The sequence below is a fragment of the Mus caroli genome, unplaced genomic scaffold (genome assembly GCF_978045245.1).
Source record: "Mus caroli unplaced genomic scaffold, Mus_caroli_1 scaffold_4, whole genome shotgun sequence".
Classification (NCBI taxonomy): Eukaryota; Metazoa; Chordata; class Mammalia; order Rodentia; family Muridae; genus Mus; species Mus caroli.
Genome location: NW_028227259.1, coordinates 118,435,519 through 118,444,655, shown reverse-complemented (window position 1 = coordinate 118,444,655; position 9,137 = coordinate 118,435,519).

The following is a 9,137-nucleotide window of genomic DNA, read 5'->3' as shown; positions in this document are numbered from 1 at the left end:
GTAGTGTGAATACACACACACACACACACACACACACACACACACACACACACACTGATAGAGTACTATCAGTTAAAAGGCTGCCCGAGGACTCCCGGTGGAGCTTAGTGGGAAGGCGTGAGCCCAGCCAGTGTGGGGCTCTGTGTTCATCCCAACAGTAACGAAAGTGTCTCAGAATCACCCCTGAGCCTGAGACCCCCAGATACCTTTTCCTCGGTAAGCAGACAGTACAACTGTTATATCATTTACTTGGTTTAAAATAAATTAATTGTAGAGGGGGACATCCCCAAATTTGCCATCTCTTAAAGTGGGATATGCTATAGCATAGTCTGGCTTTGAACGTGTCATCCTCCTGTCTCAGCCTCCTGAATGTGGGGGTCCTGGACCTGGCTTCATACCTCCAACGTCTTCAAGTGTGTACTTCAGGAACCGGACACACATTCGGGATATTCAAAGAGCAGCAGAGTTATCTCAATTTAAACGCCTGAAATCACTTTAACCCAGAATAAAATCCCTCTTTTCACTTCCCGTGGCCTTTGGAAGCCACCGGTCCGTTCCTTGTCACATACCAGCGGGAGTGCCATGGCGTATGTTTCTGTTTGTGGCTGGCTTGCTACAGTGAACATAGTGTCCTCAAGGGTTCCCCACATTGCCACAGATAATAGGATCCCCTTCCTTTTCAAAGCTAAGTAATATTCCACAGCGTACATGGTGGCACATTTTGTAATTCTGCCTGTCCATAGACACTCAAGTCTCCTCCAGTCTGCGCTGTGTACACGGGTAGGTGTCTGTTCATGGTTTTGCTTTCTGTTCCTTCGGGTATGTATTGATGCAGGTCGAGTCTTCGATTTTTCAATTAACCGTGTTTTGCAGTGATTTTGGAATACGACCAGCCGCTAGTGTGGAGTGTCCACAGATCTCCTGCCCCCTGTTAGCATGGGATGTGTTTTGCTCAATTAAGAGGCCAGTGCATGCCGTTTTGGTTGTTGAGATTTTAAGACAGGGTCTCGTCCTGTAGACCACACTGACCTGGAGTTTATAGCAATTCTCCTGCCTCTGCCTCCTGAGTGTTGGGAATATTTATTTAAATCTTATTTAAATTCTGCCATTTCTCCACCCATGTCCTCTTCCTGCTGCAAGATCCAGGGACGTGGTCGCGCTCATGGTTGACAGTTTCCCTGTGCCCTCTGCTGTGGGATCATTGCTGATTCTGCTTTCCATGGCCCTAGCAGTGAAGAGTGGGCAAGCATCCTGCAGGTGGTACCTTGGTTGATTTGCTGAAGTCTCTCCCAGGAGCAGACTGCAGTTAGGGATCTGGACCAAGAGCCTCAGTATATCACCTCAAACTCATGCATGGTACGTGCATACTATATATGCATGGTACATGCATACTATATACAGAACGCTCAAGAGACTAAGGCAGGAGGATCCTAGGTACCAGGCCAGCTTGGGCCGCACAGCAGAGAGGTAAAGGTGCTTGCAGCCAAACCTAAAAACCCAAGTTCAATCCCAGGACCCACATGATGAAGGAGACTCTGGACTCCTCTGACATCCATACATGTGCTACGGCATACATGCACACACACACATACACTCACACTTGTGAGCACACACACACTCACATGCCTGGTGCACACACAACTCACAAATACACATACACACATACTCACATTCGTGCATGTGTGGACACACGTACACACACAAAAAAATTATCTTTTTTTTTTTAAAGAAAGGCTTTCCAAGGAATGAGTCTTGCCACAATCTATACCATAGGGTAGTTGGTTTCTGAGGCAAAGGCTTTGTTGACTATTGTGATGGAGACATTATCCAGCCTGTGTGGATATCTGAAGTGGGTGTTTTGCCTGCCTGTAGCTCTGTGCCGTATGTGTGTGTGTGTGTATGTGTTGTGTGTGGCTGTGGGTGGGTGGTGTGTGTCTGTGTGTGTGTCTGTGTGTGACAGTTGGACAGGCATGCTGGCATCAGCCTGATGCTTACAGGTATCCCTTGGAGACCCAGCCATAAGCCCCATAAGCCCCATAAGCCCCTTCTGGAGAGGTAATTAATAGTTCTGGAAGACAGGAACTGCCATTTTCCCTGAGCCGGCTCAACACGACCCCAAATCCCTGGCTTCAGAGATAAGCGACAGTAATACTGTATTAGCAAATTGTCGTGTGCCGTTGAAAGTGGACTCTAAGGGTGAAGAGATCTCCCCCACCTCAGACTCCAGCATGTTAACATCAACTGTCCTATAAAACTCTCTGTCCTGTGTCAGGCTGATCCCCTAACCATGTGACAGGCAGGGAGAAGGGAACACAGCAAGCCCCTGAAGGGTTAAAACTTTGTGTCTTTGAGAATGGCTAGGAAGTAGCCCATTTCCAACAGAGGAAATAAAGATGCTTGCAGGGGCTGGAGAGATAGCTGAGCAGTTAAACGCACCCGATGCTCTTCCAGATGACCCAGGTTCAGTGTCCAGCATCCACATGGCAGCTTACAACCATTTGTAATTTCAGGTCTAGGGGATGCCCTCTTCTTCTCTCCTCAGGGAAGGGACACACACACACATGAACACACATGTGTACACACACACACACACACCACACACACACACACACACACACACACACACACACGGGGCACAGATATACACACAGGCAAGACATCCATACATATAACGTAACTTACTGAACTGCCTGAGGTGGGGCCAGGAAGCCGGATGCTCTGCCTGGGAGCCCCAGCTAACTGCCTCCCCTTCCTTGCTTCCAGTCATCTCGGCTGGGTATTGTGAGCCCCTGTTCTGACGCTGATGCCCTTGTTTGCTCTCTGCTGTGAGCACCTGACTTGGGCGGCTCTCTACCTTCTGACCAATGTGGGGAGCACAGACCAATGTGGGGGAGCATAGACCAATGTGGGGGAGCATAGACCAATGTAGGGAGCATGGATCAACATGGGGAGCACAAACCAGTGTGGAGAGCACAGAACAACGTGAAGAACAGAGACCAACGTGGGGAGAACAGACCAAACACAGACCAACATGGGGGGGTGCACAAAACAAGGTGAGGAGCACAGACCAATGTGGGGAGCATAGACTAACTCGGGGAATACAGACCAACATGAGGAGCACAGGCCAACATGGGGAGCACAGACCAATGTGGGAAGCACAGGCCTACAAGTCAAAGCCAGTACTATTCAGAACCCAGGGTTGGGGAGGCCAGAGGTTGGAGCATAGAAGCTGCTACACTTTTGCTAAATGGATACATCAAACCGCTTCTAAATATCCATGTTTACAGCCACAAACTTCTCTCAGTCTTAGAGAGGTTTCGTCCTGCAGCCTGCAAAACAGTTAATGCAGAGATTCGCCACGGGTCACAGAGCTGAAGATAACTGGGGCTCAGTCACTCAACGGGACATCTGCATCAACACACCCAAGGCTTAGGACCATCATGGAAAGGGGGCCAGAAGGAAAGGTTTGGGGGGGAGAGTGTTTGAGACAAGATTTCAGGTAGTGCAGGCTGGCCACAAATACCTATGTAGTCGATGACCTCAAATTTCTGATCACTTTGCTTCTGCCTCCCAGGAGCTGGGGTTACATCCTGTTGTAATCAGTGTCGGGATGGAAGCCTGGCCTTCCAGCATGCTAGGCAAACACTTGACATCATCTGCAGCCCCGTCAGAGCCCTCTTGCTTTTGTCAGTGTCTGCTCCTGACTGTGAGATCGTCCCTCCGCCTCTACATCTTAAGTCAAACGGGAGATCAGGGTGGAGGGCTTGAGCTCTCCCAGACGTTGTACATGAATTTGGGTTACCCATAAAGTATTTACTCTGATCTCAAAACCTCATAAACAATTATCCAAGTGAAGTTGGATTGTAGTCAGCGGTAGAGTACTTGTCTAACATGAACATGGCCTAGGTTTTATCTCTCCAGCTAATCGTTATCTCTATCTATATCCACATCTACCCATCTACCCACCTACCTACCCACACATCTACCCTCCTAACTACCTACCCATTCACCCATCCACTCACACAGCCAGCCAGCCAGCCACCCATCTATCTATCCATCCACACACCCATCCTTCCATCCATCCATCCATCCATATATACATACATACATACATACATACATACATACATACATACATATACTTATTCATCTACTCCTGATTCCATCCACCTATCTTCCCATCCACCTAATTTATCTTTTTTTTCTTTCTTTTTGTTTTGTTTTGTTTTGTTTTTTCGAGACAGGGTTTCTCTATATAGCCCTGGCTGTCCTGGAACTCACTTTGTAGACCAGGCTGGCCTGGAACTCAGAAATTCACCTGCCTCTGCCTCCCGAGTGCTAGGATTAAAGGCGTGCACCACCAAACCCGGCTTTTTTCTTTCATTTTTAAAGCAGCCTTTATTTGGCATTTCCAGCACACACCACCGGCAGGTTACTACTCTAAGATGATATATATATATATATATATATATATATATATATATATATATATATATTCAATCAAGGCTTTGTATCCAAGAACGCCACACAACATCAGGAAAGCCAAGGAATTTTCAGTTGGGGCTCAGCTGGTTGACAGTCTCAAAATCAGGCCGTTGTACTTAAGATTTTTTTTTTTTTCAGGTCAGGCACTGATTAATTTTGGAGGCAGTAACAACTCCACCTCCCTCTACAGAGTACACAAGGGACTTTTTCCGACAGTGAACAGCGGGTATCTGATCCCATAAGGAGCTCTCAGCTCACTCATCTACCATGGTCTCATGACAGGCTTCTCTGAGATACTGTGCTTAAACATTTGAACAACACTCTGGAGAATTAAGGTTAAGCACAACCGAAGAACAGAACACTTTCCGTGCATTCACTGGAAAGACTTCAGAGGACACAGAACAGCTGTAGAATCCACCCCTGGAGTAAGAGATAAAGCCGACATTCTAAGGGACCGGAGTGTCTCAAACAGGTCAGGCACTAGGACCCCCTCTATATTCTCCAGCCTGAGATGGGGAGGTCTTTTTAGTCCGTTACACCCATGCATGTAATCAGCGATTGTTCCCATTGTAAACTCCAGATTCACCATCTGTATGCTCCAAAGGGCTGGGGGATTGTTAATACCCGGTCCCTGTGGGATTAATCTGCAATTTCACACTAAATGATTTTTAAGTATAATTTGTTACAATGGGACATTACCACTTCTAAAACAAACAGCCGGGGACTGCTACTTTGCAATAAAGAGGAGGCTGCCCAGTGCGACACGCAAAGAGTTCCCATGCTAACCAGTGCTACATGCAAACAGTTCCCATGCTACCTGGTGCTACATGCGAACAGTTCCCATGCTACTATTTACCTTCACTTTGGAAACAAATGGGAAAAGATACAAACAGCGCACTCTAGAACCTTGGGAACAGGCTGGTATTGAAAGGACTCTTTGTTACAGGGGAGCACTGTCAGACCAAGATGTGCTTTTAAGGCTTGAGAGAGCATTTTGAGCAGATCTTCAAACTCCGTTTGAGGTTGTTCCGTGTATGGGGGGTCAAACCAGTCCCCAAAATAGTCTGTGATAGTAAAAAAGATCTGACTGCTGGCAGGAAAAAGATGCATTTCTTTTCATAAACCATACCTGTCTCTACTGTCCCAGCAGTTACAACACTATCCACATCAGTGGGTCTCAACCTCCCTAATGCTGCGACCTTTTAACACAGTTCCTCGTGTTGCGGCGGTCCCCAAACCATAAGTTAATTTCAAAACTATAATTCTTCTACTGTTATGAATTGCGATGTGAATATCTGATATGCAGGATGTCTGATATTCCACCCCCCAAAGGGGTCTTGATTCCCAGGTTCAGAGCGGTTGGTCTAAGTATTTCAAATCTCAGCAGAACAAGAATGCCAGTGGAGGGTGTTTTCAGGCGCTCTCCTTGGTTCCCACTTTCTATTTAAGTGGCTTGCGCATACAAATATTATTTTCCTCAGCTGTCTGTGATGTGTTCAAATGTTTACTTTCACAGACCGAGTGGCTAGCATGAGAGATGCGTTCATGTGACCGTGTTGTAAAGTGGCTTGCAGAAGGTCCTCTTGGATCCATTTCTATAAGTCACACCCACTTGATGAGGACACGGTGCTCCCTCTGCAGGGAGGGGCTGGGAGCAGAGACTCCCCTCACCCCACCCGACTGACCCTACCTTACCCCACACATATCTGCATCAGCAACAGCTGATCTGCCTAGGCTTGAGCCAGGGCCATAAGAAAGAGGCTGAGGTTTGTCCTGCCTGTCAGTAGCCACCTGTGCAGAGAGGGGGACAGGAGATGGGTGACATAGCACCTGTTCACCGTGCCCAGACACTGTCAACTAGAAAGATGCAACATAGCAAAATCCGCAGAGATTCAGCTCAGAACTCTCTCCCTCTGTCACAGATGGATGCAAATGTATAGTACCGTGGTCTCCTCAAGAAGACCCAGAAAAGGGACAGAGTACTTGGGGCATCACTGGATGGAAAAGCGGGGGATGTGGTGGAGAGAGAGAGAGAGAGAGAGACTGACTGAGCCTGAGCCAGAGAGAGGGATGGGGGGGGGGAGCCAGGAGACACATAGACAGAGACAGAAACAAAGAGGGAGCACACATTTAGGGCTGGCAAGATGGCTTAGTGGGTAATGGCACAGTTGAGGCCAAGCCTGACTCTGTGAGTTTGATTCCCAAGACCCACATGGTGAAGAGAACAAAAAAAATCACCATGTAGATACACCGTCTACATGAAACCAGTTACGGAATTCAGAAGCAAGACAGTTGTCCCTGCAACTGATGGCGAAATGTCATCTCCTGATGAGACTTGAGGGTGAGAACCCAGAGGGTATCATAGCATGGAACCATGGTGACATCTCCCCGAAGGAGCTAGCTTCCGGCTTCCCACCCACTTCAGTGAAAACCCAATTTTATTGGTTGAGAAGGTTGAGTTCCTTCTCAAAACAAACATGCTGATCAATCAATCCATCGATCAATCGCTGCCTCTATCTGGGAGGCTCACTCTGCAGAGCCACCTGGAAACCTGGCCCTCACCACCAAGTGCCTGAGAGGCATCAGGTCCTGCCCCTTCAGCCTCAGTTCTGCAAGCTGATGGCGGAAGCTCTTTCAGGAAATGCTGGGAAAGGAGGGCTAAACAGCCTGAGCCGCCCTGCTGGAGATGACAAGACATGTTACTCCCGCCCTCAAAATGCTTCAAGCTAAGATTATACCACACAAACCCATCATGCCTGTAGAGATTTGGAAGATGCCTCAGAAGCTGGCTTACAGGGCCTAATGACTGCCACTTAACAGACTAATAATGGAGACGTTCATTTAGTAATAGCCACCAAGAGACAGCCAAGGTGAGGCTGTTTTGAATGGAGACACCCTTTTACAGTTTCAGTGTTATTTAATTCGCCCTTCTAAGGTTAAGCCGAATAGGGTTACTGCTCGGCACTTTGGGCGTTATCACGACCAAGACTATATTCGTTGAAGTTACAACGTGAAGTTCATTTCCTGAAGCCTTTACTCTGGTCTCCTCTCTGTCTGTCTGGGGGAATCTGCTGTCAAGCCTTGCGTGGACTTGGTGCTGAACTGCAGGGTCTGAGCTGACCCTTTTCCAGCCTGTGAGTCTCTCAGCTGCTGTGTCATAGCTCAGGCTAGCTCAGACACAGTCCAGGGTGGTCAGAAGCCTGAGCGTTTAGGCTGACTAAAAGAGTCCTTGACACACTCAACTCCGTGATCTTAATACTTTTTTTTCAAGTTCCAAAAGGAAAAGCCCACCCCTCTCCCATTTTGTTCTTTAGATTCCAAAGGGGGAGAAAATCTCAAAAGAAATACATCCCAAAGAGAAAAAAAGACCACACAGGAATCCTCGGACAAGTTGATAATGGCGACAAAGTCAAATGAGGTCGTGCTAAACGGAGAAAGCAAACAGAAGGTCCTGTGGTTTGTCCCACGTGCTTTTCCAAACCCTGTTCCCTAACAGGATTGATTTTTATAAATGAACCTCTGCCCTTTTTATGAGATGTATATAGGACAGCCACCAAGCTGAGTCTAGGTGGAGAAAGCAGGACTTCATAAAGACAGAAATAAGGAACTGCGGTTAGCAGCAGCAGGCCCTCCGTGCGCTGCTCTGACACACAGGTCAGCCAAAGGAGCAAAAGAGACAAGAGCCCCCCACGTCTCCCCCAGAAAGAGCCCATTGCTTCCGTGTTCAGAAATTGCGTTCAGACAGTTGTCCGTGGTCTCCCTGAACCTTAAGAAACCAGAATCAGATGCCGGGCGTGGTAGCGCACGCCTTTAATCCCAGCACTTGGGAGGCAGAGGCAGGCGGATTTCTGAGTTCGAGGCCAGCCTGGTCTACAAAGTGAGTGCCAGGACAGCCAAGGCTACACAGAGAAACCCTGTCTCGAGAAAAAAAAAAAAAAAAAAAAGAAACCAGAATCAGAAACCGCTGCCATGGTCGCACGTTGAAGGGGAAATTGACTATTGTGTTACCCTTGAGAAATGTCTCACATCACCTAAGTGGTTTTTGCTTCCAGCAGCTGACAAAGCCAGGAAAAATAAACCCCGACCCTCAAGGGCCCATCCTGTGCAGTGCACGACCCAGCCAGGGGCTGTGACCCTGGGCGGTTCTGGGTAAAGAAAGATCTTAGTGATTCTGTTCACAGACACGCCCTGCAGTTCAGTGGGGCTGAGCAGCTCGGGCCGCTCCTGGTTGGGAAGAGAGAATCGGTCCTGATGCTGTGGATCAGATCGTCCGTCCTCCTCGCTGTCCCTGAGTCCTCCTCGACGAAGGGATCAGAACAGTTAGCAAGGGAGAAGCAAGGAGAGCTGCTCATAGGTGACTTGTAATAAAATTGAACTTCTCAAGTAAAGAAAACCCGCTTTGACTTTGCCGGCAAGTTGGTTTTGTTGGTTGTTCAGTGAGAATGCTGTCTAAACACACTTCTTGGGATAAATTAAATGTCCTCAGCTCCTGCAGACCTCACAGTCACAGCAGAGACAAATGCTTTCTCCCCACCCACAGGTACCCCAAGCCTACTGAGAACTGACCATCAACCCCCCACCCTATTAGGACAAACAAAAACCACCTACCCAGTTCCTAAGGCGACCGCCCCTGACTGGCTTTTGTTAGGCCC